Source organism: Pygoscelis adeliae, unplaced genomic scaffold (genome assembly GCF_000699105.1).
Source record: "Pygoscelis adeliae isolate BGI_AS28 unplaced genomic scaffold, ASM69910v1 Scaffold3, whole genome shotgun sequence".
NCBI lineage: Eukaryota > Metazoa > Chordata > Aves > Sphenisciformes > Spheniscidae > Pygoscelis > Pygoscelis adeliae.
Genome location: NW_008824446.1, coordinates 29,022 through 44,583, shown reverse-complemented (window position 1 = coordinate 44,583; position 15,562 = coordinate 29,022). Strand labels below are relative to the sequence as shown.

Here is a 15,562-nt window from a genome sequence, read left to right as displayed (position 1 = left end):
TATTTCTCACGATAAGAGAGACTCCAAAGTAGATGCAAGCCTCAGTGCATAGGCAGAAGGTGCTAAATGTGTCTCTGTAATGCCCATGTTACATTGATTTAATTAGTGGTTTTATGCTATTCATCGCTTCATTAATCTTGGTGGGAAGGTTTTGTTGGGGGAGGATTAGTTATTTAATCTGCATTTTTAATTGGAGTATTTTTGTAGTTCAGTGTTATCTAAATAAAAAGTGTAGGTTGTTTTTTGTTTTTTTTTTAAGGAAAACGTTTCTCTTGAATTCCTGTTGGACTTTGGTGCTCAAAAACTCTGAGATTCATTAGGATAATGTGAAGATCCCATTTGCTACGCAGTCTTGACACATAAATGTTCTCGCTCTGTAACTTCTTCACATGCAATTAATCCAGAAAAATGCTATGTATAAACAAGCCCTCCAAGTGTAAGATCTGTGAGGCTGATGCGAGTATGATGTTAGATACTTGGGTGTTGGAGCTGGCATCTCGAGGTGTGACTTCTGTGAAAATCCGGAGCATGGCATCCTAAATGTCAGCGCTTGAAGAGAAGGAGAAGTATAGCCCAAGCTCATGGGCTCCTCTTGCTTGGGTCATGCAGCCGTGCTGCCCGAGCCCAATACAGAGGTGAAAGACAGTCGGGTTACCAGAGCGGGGGGAAGAGGCAGCCCAAGAACAGGCTGGGGTGACAGTGGGTGGCAGTGACAAGGGCCTGCCTACATGAAGGCCACGCTCTGTCCCAGAGTGGGGAAGGGAGAAGAAGAAAAGCATGATGATTGGAGAAGTGAGGAGGAGAGGAGGTGGGGGAGATAGGGAGGCAATGTTAGGAGAGGGAGGATGGGGATGAAAAGGAGTCAGCAGTGAAGCTTACGTCAAAAATTGAGGGATCAGCTGGGAAAATAGAGATAAAGCACTTTCTGGTAGACCCTTCAAGGGTTAACCAAGACCTTGGCTGAGATGGTAGCAGTAAGGAACCTTTGGTCAGTGGCTCCAGTGAAGTTGCTCCATGTGTTCGCTGTGGCTGGGATCCAGAAGGACAGTGAAGAGGCTCAGCCTAACCAGAGGAGAGGCAGCTGCCAGGGAGCCGCCCCAGGTGAGGGGCAGGTACAGGCACCTGCCTGGGGCTCTAAAGAAGTCAGGTCTTCCAGGGCCCAATGTACCGGAGCTAAGCTATCCATACACATAGCTCTTTCAGTGTTTAAAGCCTCTCTTGCACTGCGCTTCATTAAGATTAAACTGTACTTCTTTGGTTTAGGAAGGCTGTCTGGTTGGTGTATTAGCTGTTGGTCACACGCACCTGGTCCGAAAACGGCTGGCCTCTGAAACAGCTTGGACCTGCTGGAGGCAACCTGGTCAACCTGTGGATGCTGTGAACCAGGAGCTGACCAAAAAGCGGAAGAGCTCCAGGATTCCTCCCCGGAAAAGGTAAGGGCTGGAGGGTAAAACCGGCGGGAGTGCGCTTGTAGACCAGAAAACCAGAGCAGTCCTCTGAGTACAGAGCTGACTGTATTGTAGATGGGACCTTTGAAATTTAAGTATGTAGAGTGCATAAAGGATGGTCAAGACGTGAAGTTATTTCCATTGGTTCAAACTGCAAGTTGCTTTCTGGAAGTGTAAGATCGCCATTTGCATACATCACCCTTGATTTCTGTCTGCTTTGAGTCACATAATTCTGATTGCTTGTAATTTATATTGCCAAACTTATTCCAGTGTTATTGTCTCTTTAAAACCTCACACTTGGATAGCTGTAGGCAGTTAAAACAATCAGGACAGTGGAGCAGTAATCTGAGCTAAACCAGAGCAGTAGGTAAGAGTGGAGGGTTGGTCTCTCCAGTGGTAAAAGCACAGGTGTGAGTCGGATGATCAGGAAGCTATTCCTGGCCCTAACAAGCAGTGCAGTCTCTGCACCTGATTCACCAGTGTGTTACTCTACCAATCTTTTTAGGCTCACCTTGCCACTCTCCTGTATCTATGGCAGTCTGTTACACTTGAACAGAGTGGATGTAAAATGCTGTCAAATTGGAAGGGTGATTTATATCCCAGAGCGAAACTTTATATTGATCCCGGTAGATGGGCTGGACATTGTGGGACCAGAACAACAATCTCCAGACCCTGCGGCATTTTCAGAGTGCTCTGTGTGTCTGCAGTATGTGGTGTGGTGCCCTAACAGGAGGTTAAGCACAAGTCCTCTGATAAAGCTTGCAGCAGGTTCAGGCTACAGTATTGTTTTCCCTATTGTGGATAAGGTTTCATGGGTAGGTCATGCACAGTACTTTATCTCTAACTGGAAACTCACTTTGAATATGTAGGTGCTACAGATACAAAATTCAGATTCATGTAGCACCTTCCTCCCTCAGCCTATCCTGTCTCAGGGGTCTCTACCCTCTCTTAGTGTCCTATGCTAGGGTATTCCGTTGTCCCACTCTTGTAGGTACTCTTGCTCTGATAGACCCCTGTCCCTCTCTGAGACTGGGGAGCAGACCCAGTCAGCCACTGAAGGAAAGCAGTAGACGTAATTGTGGCAATGCTAACAGTGTGGATAAGCAGGGTCAGCTGCTGCCTTGAGCTCCGACTGTGATCTTGCTGCCCTTATGTAGATGAATACAGGGCTTCAGTTGGTCAAAAAGTGTCATCTACTGAGCAGTAAAGTCCAGACCAGTGCTGCAAGGTTATGACAAAGCAAGTGTCAGCAGCTTCCCAGGAGGGCTGCTGATGGTGGACCGAGCCTTGAAATGAGTCCAGCCATTTTGTCAATGATGCAGCCATGAGTATTTCTGAAGAAAGCTGTGTCTGGCAAGCGCTCTGGTGTATGGTACTATTGCTGTGAGTAGAGCAAATGCTGCTTATCGCCTGCCCTCAAGAACCATCAAAGGAAGCGCAGACGTCTCCTATTACTGTTAAAACAAAAACTGAGTGCTGTATGGGCACAAGAAAACATAGATCCATTGGCAGCAGAACAAGACTATGAATTATTCATTCCTCCAATGCCTCCTGTATGTTCCATCCACTCAGGCTGTTCAGGATGCTGTCTGCTGGAGATGCAGACAGATCTGCTTCCAAAGCCACGGGGTCATGACCCTGCAGACTGTGATCACCACTCCGCTCCGCTTGTCCTCCATGAAACTGGCTTGTGCGTTGTTGTGACATCCTTGAGGACACAGAAGTAGCCTTTGATCATCCTGTGGGCTGTTGGTAGGAACTCTTGTAACACCAACGAAACTGGGACGTGTCTGGTAATGCCAGCCTGGAATTGGCTGTGAGTTGAGGGCAATGAATTAGGACCAAGATGGAAGCACTGACTGCTCTGGCCCATTTTGCAAAAGGGAGGTGGGGGGCTGCATCTTTTGTGTAGTATTGCTTTGGTTTTTGCAAGAGAACTTACACTATGTCAGTTTGTTCCTAGCTCTGTCTTGCCGAGCAGCCAAAGTATCATCTGCTAAAAGTTCCCTGAGCATAGGCAGGATTTTTCTGTCCACGCAGAGCGCTTTAGTGAAGTGTATTTAAATCGCTGCTTGGGAACATCTGTGAAATACATAGTTTTTCTCAACTCGTTTACTAGTGGGCATTTGTCTATGTAATGGTTATCAATCAGCAGCTGAAGTTGAGAGGCACTGAGGACTTACAGAGCTGCAGAGACTAAATTCTCCTCCGATTCTTTCGTGAACTGCTCTGAGCTCAGGTAAGAGGTGCCCGGTGTGAGAGAAGGCATTGCTGAAGGTTTGTTCAGAGGCTGTTCCTCAGCATAAAATACACATACTTAGATGCAGAGGGGTGTTCACCCTTTTTTTTCTTTTTCCCTCCTGCTGGTTAGTATGAAGATTCCTTCAGCCATTTCACATACCCAGGCTGCACCATGCATGCCACATTGCAGACTTTTGAGCATTTTTTCCCCATTTTCCTTCTGCATCTTCCAGAGTTGCTCTTGGCTATTAGGCTTTTGCTGAGAGATATTCAGATTTTTAGTGTGGGAAAAGGTACCTGTAACTAGCAACTGCTGTAGAAATGATGGGCTTCTTAAAGCAAAAGTTTAACCTTTGCATTTATAGCTGTCTTGTAATGTGCCCTACCCCATTTTGAGACCACTTCAAATGTTCTTAAAGAGCTTTGAGGAAAGGAAGTGGATGATACTTAAGTCAAAACAAGACACTATAACTTGTGTCCAGAACAGTTTTCAGCTTCTCATTATGCCAGCTAGCTGGATTTGCCCTGGAGTGAGCCACCTTTGGAGTTGTCCTAGTCCAGAAGCTGAGGGAAGCTGTGGCAGCTAAGACAAAATCCCAGACTGTGTTTGAAGAGTCCTCACTGAAAGAAGTGGTGGAAGCATCCTGGGGGGAAGATTGCCCAGCTGGGTTGAGAGGTGGGGTAGGTTTCGCAAAGAGGGCTCTCAAGGAAGAAAGGGTTCGTGCTGAAGGAGGTAAAATGTGTTTGTCCTCCTGTGGTCTTGACAGAAGTGAGAAGATGATAAACTGGAAGAATACTTTACTTTTTTTTTAAATCAGTGAAAGAAGTAGACAAACAGAGCAGGTGGTGGATTTGTGGTTTCCATAGTGATGTAGCTGTGGAAGCTTCTGTACGGCTGAGCTTCGCCCTTGCTGCAATCACTCTTGAAGGCTATGAGTAGTCAGCTTTCCTGCCAGGAAAATGTAAATATACATCAAATGTGGAAATGGCTCAAAATGCAACTGCATGTTCATGATTTGTTATTTGTGCTATGTTGCCTGAATATGTGGATGTTGGGATGCTCAGCTCCATCATGGTTTATTTCTCCTTTATCTGTTGTCCTGCACTGAAACAGTGCATCAAACTGTCGTAATACCACAGTTCTTGCTGCACTGGGCAGTGATATGTTGACCTGTATCCTTTGCTTTCTCTCATCCGTACATCCCACAACACTGATGCCTGTGACTCTCTGCTCACCCACACTGATTTCAAACATACACTGATCAAGATACGTACGCCTAATTCTTTCAGGGCATGCTAACTGATCAGAGCACCACCCTGTGAAGCTTGGAGAGGTGTACTTCATGCTGTTCGTAGCCATCACCTCACTTGTTTCTGTGGGCCACAGAAATGGGCTGCATGTGACATTAAATCATGGTTTATTTTAATGGGCATTTTGGGAGTGTTTTAATAGGCAAAACATATGACCTTTGGGGAATTTTTGCATATGGAGAGAGCTCTTTGTGACTGTAAATGGTTGAATTTGAGAGCCTTTAAATTGGGCTTTCAAAATAAGTTCGAGTGCGGAATTTTTCAGCATCTCAGCTGATGGATTATCAGTGGGTCATAGAGGTAGAGGAAGGAAAATGCTCAGTGTGAATGCTGGATGCGCACATCAGACAGTTAGGCACATACCAGTCCTGCACACCCACTTGCATAGTCTGGTCTTCATAAGTCATGGGCATTTGTGCCTCATCGTCTTCCTTCTTACTCGTACTGCTGCTGGATGCTTCTCTTGCTGTCTCCCTGAACAAATCTCCCTTACCTTCGGCATTTGTTTTGCTTGTCTGATGGATGTAATGGGTCATCTGTTCCCTTTATAGAAAGGAATGTTAATTATTTTCAGAAGGCTAATTAGGTTGCTAATGAGAAGCTCTACTGCAGTAATATTTCCTTTAATTACTCAGTCTTAAGTGCTGTACAGAGAAGCTTATTGAATATGCTGTTAAATACAAATGCTTGTATCTGGCTTAGAGATGCACCTTCAGGCTCCCTGAAAGAAATGCTTTGGTAAACTTGGGAATCCATGTGACACAGATGACTGAGCAAATGAGACTGATGCTGAGAGCCGCCTAGTCGTGCAGCCTTTTTGACTCCATGTAAATTTGGTGCTTCTGCAAGTGACTGGCTGCAGTTGCTCTCTGTATTCCAGTTTTGCTTGACAGCTTTTGGCAGTATTGGTAACCAATTGTGCTACCTGCCAAACTAATCTATAGTTAGATGCAGGCCTCCCACCAAATAGTTTAGTCTAATTAGCCAGATGGCAGCCAGAGGCACAGAGAGGTGGAGTGACTCATCCAAGGTCATGTCGCAGATCATGGCAAACCTGGTAATACAGCAGAGGTTTCGTCAGTCCTGTGTTAGTGTGCTACACTATTTGGCCGCTTGTGCCCACTCTTAGGGCCAGCATAGCTCACTACAAGACTTGCATCAGTTTGCATATTGCTTTGTGAGGCAGCACAGCTGCTCAACAACCCCATCCAGGTATTCACCTTGGCACTGTCTTAGGAAGGTCCTTTTGTTTCTCCATCTGAGTCCTGGCTGCTACTTGATTCTCTCCTTTTTTTCACCTTTGTTGTAGAAATCTCAATGCCTTTTAGAATTTCTCTGAGAGAGATACTGTATTCTAGATGACATTTTAGTTTTAGTACTCCCAGGATGAGAGGTATTGGGGTGGATCTCTAGCATCCCCTGCTTTTTGAATGCTGAGCCTTCATGCAGCTCTGCAAAAGAGCTCCACTTTTTGGTAGCATCCTCTGACGTCCAGTCCAATTCCTGAGTCTGCCCTTAGCCAGACTCTTGGAATTCTTTACACACTGTAGCTCAACCAGTGAAGATGGTGGGGGAAGGCTGCTGAATGGAGGCCACTTCCAGGCATCAGAAGATGCTCCCTACGCTTATATATGAATCATTGTAGACCCAGTTGGAGAAGGAAGGAAGATCTGTCAATGTTGTGGATGCAGTGCAAAACTTCCTATGTTGTACTGTGCTCTGAAAATATCTAAGTGCAGGTGACTTTGAAGAGTGACTTAGGCATAAGAAATACCCAAGAAAACTATTATCAGCATGAGATAGCAAAAGTCACCCACCAGTTTTCAGGAACAGATGTGCACTGCTAGAACAACTTTTACCTGTGCTCCACACATGCATGACTGCCTTGGCTGAAGCACATTCATTTAAAAGTTAACTTTGCACATGTAGCTTTTAAGTTAACTTTGCATATCTTTAGAGCTGTGGAAACTGAGAGACAATGAAGATACAGCGAAGCAAGTTGGTTAGCTGCAGTGCACATATAGGTTATAAGTTATTACAAGCCTATGCACAAAGAGCACACTTGAAAAATGTCAAGGTATCTATTTTGAACACCTTGGCATTGCTATGAACTGTTGTGCGAAGTAGGGGAAATAATGCTGTTCAGCATATGTGTAATGTGACAGGTTTGTTGTTGCATGTATCAAGACCAGTTATATAATAGAAGCATATTTAGGTTGTTTTACTCATGGTGGGAGATAAAAAAATAAATTCTTACTCATCCTACCAACAGTGTATTGCTTAATACCTAGTGATTGTCATAGAAGTCCTTACATGCTGCAGGTTTGTGTACCTCTAGAAAGGAATGGACAAGCTGACCAGAATGTGTGCCTCCAGGACTGTCAATAGTAGATGCATGATTCAGGCACAAAAACAACAGCTCTTATGGGTTTTACATAAGCAGGGACAAGATAACATATGTTGCCTCTCTGGTTCCATTTGCTGTGGGTCACCTGATGCTCTGTTTGAGCAGATTTTAAAGATGGTTTAAAAAGAGTTTAGGGCTTGGGGTTTTTGGAGAGGGCTTTTTTTTTTTTGTGGCCAGTGTGAGCAGTATGAAGCCGTTTTACTTAAAACTGAGGAATTCTTTTCTAGTCTTATCACAAGACAGTTCCCAACACACAGATGAGAACTGGCATCTTTGTTCAGCTGTCTCTTTGCCCAGAGGCATGAGGTACCTATTGTTGCCCAGAAGGAAAACAAGATAAAGTCTTGTTTGATAAGACCTGAAATTATCCTGTGTAACCTCAGGTATTTCACTGAGGTGGATAAATCAGTGTTGCACATGCTTTAAGCACCTCTAAGTAGGTACTGGAAAGATGCAGGAATGGTAGCATCAGACAAAACACAGTTTTGTCTCCAGGATGTGTCCATCTCTAGATACCTTCACAGGCTCTAGTAACTACAAATGGGAGCCTGCGGAGACAAAGCTTGTAATGAAGATACCTTTGTTAAGTGCCTGAAATTCATGAATTAATTTGGGCGCCTGTGTGTGTGTGTGTAACGTTTATATGAAATTCAAAAGCTAGTAAAACTGTGTTGTGCAAATAATTAATTTGTTAGAATGGTATCATGTTGCAGTAATAGTGTAAGGCAGATTACTGGAGGCTGAATCTCAAAGAACAAGTTGCTGTCAGAGGTGTGTTTCAGTCAGTGAAAGCTCAGTGCCTGCACAAGGGAGGGATCAGCTCCTCACTGCTTAACTAACAACTGTACCTCCTAAAATAACAAGCAGTTGTTTAGAGTATATCTTTAAACTTTTATCTTCAGGAGATGGCAAAATAAAAGCTGAAAACGTAAGTTGGGAGTTAAGGGCACCACAAATGAAGAGCTGGGCGGAAAGTCCCTGGCAGAAAATAGTGTGACCCTGGGAAAGCCCTGCCCTGTTTGGGAGCTCTGTGGCCAACCGTTAACAGGGCAGGACACTCTTGTCACCCCTGGCCAAGGCCATTCTGTCTAAATACAAAAGGAAAATTACATGGTAGCTGGGTAAAGCCTAAGGTTACAGTTCAATGGAAAGAAGCCTGTTGAATTGCCCTTCCATTAAGGGGCCTCTGCTGCTGCATGAGATTCCAGGGTGGCAGGTTTGCCTCCATGCTGCAGAGGATGGCACAGCCGTGGTTGTCTTCTTTTCTGGTTGTGCTTGCCAGGCCCCATGGGGAAACTGAGTCCTTCTGACCAGGTGCAGAATGCAATAAGCTTCCTCTGACAAGTTGATAGAAATTAGTGGAGGCTTGATACTTGACAGAAGGAGAAACAAATTATGGGAGGTGTTGAGAAAGAAGTGAACTTCATGGATGGGAAGTTGTGGTTTTACTGTTTCCTCTTACACATTCCCGTCTGGTGTAAATGGCTCTGTAGCACGTAGCCTGGTAGATAGCATCTCTTGCAGCGTTTCAGCTGAGTGTCCTGCGTTTCATAGGATTTGGCCGCTAGGCTGCCATGAGACTTCAAAAATAAGCCTCTTCTGGGAACCAGGTGAAGTATATTCAGCTCAGTATTCCCTTCTCTTCAAAGATCAATACGGTTTTCTAAGGAAAGGTAATACATTTTGCTGGGTCAACTGATACTGTGGAGGGGTGGAGGGGGTCAGTACATTTCAGATACTCAGGCCATCTTTGGGCTTGAAGCTGTTTGAAGTTGAGTATCAGGTTTCTGTCTCTGATCTGACCGAAGTAGTAAGATCAAAATTACTAAAAACATAGTCTGGGTCTGCAGTAGCTAATTCTTCCTGGCATGAGCATTTTGCTTGTGGAGCCCAGCAGTGGGGAAAGACTGTGCACATCACAACCCCAGCTGGACAGAGCCACTGGGCCACCAACTCCTCCTTCTTTGCACTTGTGTCCTCACAGGTTCCTGAGGCCCTTGTATGACCATCACAAACACTTTTGTAAGGGGAATTCAGAGTTGATGAACGGTACTGTCTGGATTGTCCAGAGGGACATCTGTGCTTTTGTAAATGAAAGAGAAGGTCTGACAGTGAGAACATGAACTTTCTGTGTTGTGCATCAACATGAGCTATCTGTTCTGGAAAGAGCAGCTTCCAGAGGCAAGTAAAAGAATCGAGACTCAACTAGTGTCTGGTCTCTCTTCTGAGATGGTAAAGGATCTGGGCCAATTAGTGGCTGTGTTTGGATTATGAGGAAGTTTTGTCAATCACTGGGAATTAAACAAATATGTATGAGAAAAAACAAGAGCTATATGCGTTTTGGAACATTTTCTTTTTGAAGCCTGAAAAATAGAATAAATAGGATTCTGGTTTCTAGATCTTACTTCTGCAGCAGCAGTGAATAAGAAAGATGACATGGTATGACACGTTCTTTGAGGCACAGGCCGTCTTTCCATGTGTGTTTGTACAGGCCTATGGTACCTTGATTTACTGACACTTGGCCACTCCTTCTGGTAGTAATATTAAGGGAATATATGTCTTACTGTGAAGTATTCTGACACAACTGAACATGCAAGGAATTCAGTTGTCTTAAACTTCTACTTTAGAAAGGTAGGATGTTCAATTTCATCTATGGTGTTACCATTTGGGACAGACAGATGCATTTGGACCCTTCAACGAGTGATGTGTGCTGCTAGCCCAGGGCTTAGACTGCTGGAGATGATACGCAAGACCCTGTTCCTGCTGCTGATCATTCATTCCATTGGGGTGCTAGTCAAATGATAGCCATGCTCCACTGCAGTGCCACGTTAGTGGAGACAGGTTTTAAAATAGTTGTCTTCCCTTTTTTGTAAGGGCAAAACAGGTCAGTGCAGATAGTCTGGCTATATTCAGTCATTTTCTCTTCTTTCTGCATGCAGCAGCTGCTTGGCTTTGGACAGAAGGGAGTGCTGAACTAGAGAAGCACAGTGAACTTCTGCCTGCAGAGCAGAGTAGAATTTACTTTTAGTAAAACTAAAATTGTGTCTTATATCAAGAGAAGTCTTGACTTATCTTGGCACCTTTTATTGTTGGGGTTTTGTTAGCTGTCTGACAGCATATGCAGCCAAGAGTTGCAATCTTAACTTCTGTCCCAGTGCTCTCAAGATTATTTTTCATCCCAGAGTAGCCTTTTGGTCTACATCGCACCATCTTCCTCTTCCTCTCCCCATTCTTCTGTATTCCAGCAACTCAGCTTCCAAGCAAGACTCGCAAAGAGCACGCCTCTTCTAAGCCAAGCATGGATCTGTACTGCCAGGTTAACTTTGTCACTGAGCAAAACTCCGATTCTTTGTTCCAGCTGCACTGATTCTACAAGCACTGGTGCAGGAAGATGACGTGGCTAAACTGCTCCGATGTAACTTTCATAAGTCTTTTGTCTGTTGCCCTGTTTGGCCACTGAGAGACCTTTTATGTGCCTTCCCCATGTCTTCTGACTTAGATGTCTTGTCCATACCTGAGTGCTGCCTCTTCTCAGCGATTGCTCAGCAGCTCAACAATGAGAGGAAAATAGCCTCACTTTTCTGGGCCATTTTCCAGCCCCATTAAGGTTCCCAGCCAGGCTGGTTTGAAGGATTCTGTTAACCTGGGGTTGGTAGCCAGAAGGAGGATGGAACATGTATCCAAATTTTATCTTGTCACTGTAGTAGCTGTGGAAATCTATGGATCTTCATTATTATCTGCTTAGGTGAAGTTAATGATTAGGAAACAGTGATGAGTTTAATTCCCTGACATCTGCCACCTACTAGCTTCAGCTACTAATACACTTACAATTTTACTTATGCATTCTTCCTTGTTTCCCTCTAGTCTACAAATACTCCAGGGTCTTTCCATCCTTCTTCTTTTAGATCCACCTTCTGTTCTCAAGGCAAGGTTCTTGCAAGGCTTTCCCCAGATTAATCCTTACCAACTTTTCCTCTCTTTCTGTGTTTTGGCTCACTGGGTCCTAGAGAAGCCAACACAGCTATGGTAGTAATTTTAAGAACCAAGCAAGACAATTGCTTTGCCTTCTACTGCGGCAGCTGTGTGTGTGGATGCAAATTCAAGTCTCCTTTTATCATTGTGCTTTGACCTTTTGCGACCGTGCCATCTTTGTGCAGCTGAGAGTGGAAAACGTCTTCTGCATGGATTGACAGCTGATAGGAGTGAAGAGGTGGGTAGTATTTTTACCTCCTTGCTGAGTTTAGGATTAGAGTTAGCAGTTCTTAAGCTTCCACCTTAGAAAAGAAAATCCTTAATTCCTTTTTCAGGTGTTTATCAAGTAGGTGGTGTTAACATGATGCAGTTAAATTCCATGAATCCTGAAGCAGATGCATGTTAGCTGCTATTCACAAGAGATGGTTTACAATTTTTCAGAAGGCTAAATGTGTAGATTGGATCTGGGAAAAGGGATGAATGTGAGTAGGGTCTCAGCATGTACCACAGCCATAAACTGCTAGATCTGCAAATCAGTCTGAAGCTGTGGTATTGCTTTATTTCATGATCTGGGCTACCCTGTGCTATGAAAGATGAATTCCTGGACTCCAGGCATTCAGAAGCATCTGAAGCATTCCTGTGCACATATACACAGACTTTTCTGTCTTAAGGAACCTAAAGTCTTACACTTACATTGACTAATAAATATAGGCAAGTTTTGAAAATGCTTTCCTGTATTGGAGCAATTAATCTGTTTGTTGATTTTATTGGAGAGACTGTTCAATAGAGCATGGTCATTTGGACACACTGCAGTCACAAAGGGAAATGTGGAAGAAGGGTATAAACATAATATTAAATGGATCTACTTTCAGAGGGGCTGTGTAAAGGCTGGAACTGAGCATGCCCTGTGGAGCCGTGATAAATGATTGGCATGCCGCAGGTAGGAATCCTGAACCCAATTGTAGTGTTTGTAAAAGGTCACCTCAGCATCAAAATGAACACAGTTCAAAGCAATTATAGGAAAAAAAAAAAATCCATCCCCTTCAAGTATAGAGGGGAAGAGAGGGCAAATAAGCAAATCAATAAGGACAACATATAAATGTGTCTATGTATCTTTATATGTCTATACATCTGTAGATAGAATTAAAAATTATGTAGACATAGTGGGTTGATTTGCCTTCTTTAAAGCAGATATCTGTGGTCCAGTCCAAAATAGAGCGTGAGAGAACAGTCTAGTTCTGTGATTTGGGAGAGAGGCAGTAAGAAGCTCAGGAAGAATTGGAAAAGAACCAAGGTGACATCAGCTGTAGTCAGAGGAGATGTGGGGCATCCTTACGACCCAGCTCCCTGGCTCATGAGCTGGAGTGCATGAAGCTGCAGCTGGGAGCACATGTTTCAGCTGGAAGAACAGTGCTGGGAAATACCCCTGGCACTGTACCTTCATAAGCTGACTGACTGGAAAAGGAGGGAGCTGTAGGACGCAGCAGTAAAAGCTTATGGACCAATGCTGAGTTAAGAAACTGATGTCTGAAGAGATAAGAGGCTTCCTTGAATGGCAAGCAGAAATAGCCTGGCAAATACCAGTTCTGCATGGGGCACAAATACTGAGTTACTGCTTTATTTAAAAGAGCTCGTGAGTGTTCAGCTTACCACCTTTCAGAAGGCTGAGAGTTTCAGTCACATTCCCCTGTGGGAAAGCTCTGGTGCTGCCTTCTTGGGACACACAGCACATAATCAGATGAATGAGTGACGCGAGGAGAGTCATAAACTGCTAAACGTTAGTTTATGGTGAATCTGATGCTTCAAGTTTACAAAAGAGAAAAATGGCAGGCATGCATAAAACATGAAGATGGTGTGTTTGTAGTTTTAACCCGAATGCTAAGCTTCCTGATACCTTGAGGAAATAACAGGACTAAAAATGTAAGCTGCCTTTTGCAAACATGTAAATAGCAATGAAGTACCCAACACAGTGGAGGGGTATGTCTGCTGTGTAGGAACTAGGCCCTAAAACCTAAGTTTTTGTTGACTTGTTATTCAGGACAGAGAAGTTTGACTGGTCTACGAAGACAGATTTACCCGAGTGGTGCGCTTGCAGGCCGCTTGTTGTTCTTTCTGAATTGAAATAAACCTGAACAATGGAGTACAAAACTCACCACTAATTTATTTGCCCATGCAATATATTTCCACTGCTGATTACATACTTTGCAAGCCAGCGATGGCATGATTAATCCCCATGGTATGCTAATTAGTGGGCACTAGTGGGAGAAACTGGGAGACTGCTCCGAGGAGCTGCCTTTCCCAGCTGTAGGCATGGTTGCCTACTTGAGGATCTTGTCAGACATGGTGAGGTGCTCGGTAGAATTCTGAGATTTATCCTCTTCTACCCTTCCTTTCCAGGATGTTTCTACCTCTGAGGACCTGTGTGAACTTGAAATTAAGAAGATGAGGTAGCCACCATCTTCTTGGAGGCTCCACAAGGATTCCTTTGGTGAAAAAGAATAATTTAGCAATCTGAGGCTGCTCAAGTTTTCTCCTCCAGGGATGTTAGGAGGAAACTTGAGGAATAACAGCCTGGCGAATAGCTGATAGCGCTTGGAAGACCTGGTTCTTTCACATCTTAGCAGTAGTTTAATGTTAGGAAGGAAAATATATATTGAGGAGGAAAAATCTGTAGAATTGCCTTCAAGAGACTTCCAAAAGGGGAAAGAGAGAAGAAAACTTCTTACGACTGTCTCAGGCTGTGTTTCTGAAGGTGCTTAAAAGTGTGCTCCCTCCTGTTTCATCTGTCTTTATGCAGTGCCTTCTGCTTGCAAGGTTTAAACCTAACTCAGCTTAGACCAAGATGCTAGGTTTCTTTATGGTCTGCAGCAGTTCCGTTCCTCCTAGATGAAGAGTGACTAGTTGCTAGCTGCGGGTGTTTACACTATCCAGCTATCTACTGTCAGTTGAATGCTGGGAGTTTATGAAGGCTTGTGCACTCGTGAAGAGTAATACAAGAAGAGGGAAATAGTTCTTTACAGTTGTGTATATGCAGCATGAATTTCCAGTAAAAGAAGCAGCAAACTTTCTGAAATGCTGCTTTGAGCTTTACCTGCAGCAAACTAGGAGAGACTGCCTTGGATCTGTCAACAGTTCTATTTTTTTCTGTCCTTTTATGCACACGGCTGTTCTTCACAGATTTAAGTGACTTGGATTGTGTCAGGGTACTAGCAGCCTAGGATTTTAGATACTCTTACTTCACTGCCTTGATCATAATATTTTTCTCTGCCAAACTTCATTTTCAATGTGAAATGTGTTTGGATTTTTTGTCATTTTTTTGCCAAACCTGGCTTTCCTCCATTGCATGCTGATTCTGGCTTGTTACTGCAGATTGTTCAGAAGAGCTGGGCTAAGCATGTTTATTTGTTACTATTACCGATACTGACTTCCGTGAGTTGTCCAAATCAATTTATTATTTTAGTGTTGGAGTGGACTGGTGTATTTGCTTTTCATTTTGCTTTGGAAAGAAGATGGGGGCATTTGCTAAGAAGAAAAAAACCAAACCCCTTTTCAAAAAAGAACTGTCTGAATTTCCAAACAGCTTTAAGAAACCATGTAAGATGGGTGACACAGAATGTCTTGACCTTAATGTTGTCTCTTCTTTATATCCTTTGGCTCTCTAGTGACAGTGGAAAGGATATTGGTGATGGCAAACTCTTGTAAACTCTCAGCATGTTCTCAGGATAAATTCTCTCTCTCCATTCATTGCTCTCTTTTGGGTTGCTTTTTCCTGGTAAGCCATGATGTGCATTATGTTCTTTGAATGTCAGATTTGCTTCAGTCAGCTAATACAACATGTTGAGCTCAAGCTTTCAAAAACAGCTATGAATTTTGATTGCCACTGTACTCGAATGCACGGTTTGAAATGAAGCGGCCCAGCCCACAGGAGCTTACAAGTCAGGCAGTTGCCCATCAGGGAACTATGAGTGCTCAGACCTAGGCCTGCAGTCATGGGCTGCAAACTTGCGGCAGCTTTTTAAAAATGGATTCTAGGAACTCAGTTCTGCTCTCACTGCAGAGAATGAAGTCAAGCTGGACTTAAGGTCCAGGTTAAGATAATGGTGAATGCAGCAATTGAGCACCCAAAACTGGAGGACGGCTGATACAGATTCTCAGGGCAGGTTGTGCCCCCCTGGACATGCCA

At 43.9% G+C, this 15,562-nt stretch overlaps 1 protein-coding gene across 1 annotated transcript in view; it reads left to right on the top strand.

Annotated features, from left to right (window-relative positions):
* Positions 1-1,263: 1,263 nt before the first annotated feature.
* Positions 1,264-15,562, top strand: part of TMEM229B (transmembrane protein 229B) — a 23,914-nt gene continuing 9,615 nt past the window's right edge. The window contains exon 1 of the mRNA XM_009320967.1: positions 1,264-1,433. The gene's annotated coding sequence lies outside the window, so the exon portion shown is untranslated. The remainder of the gene's footprint in view (positions 1,434-15,562) is intronic.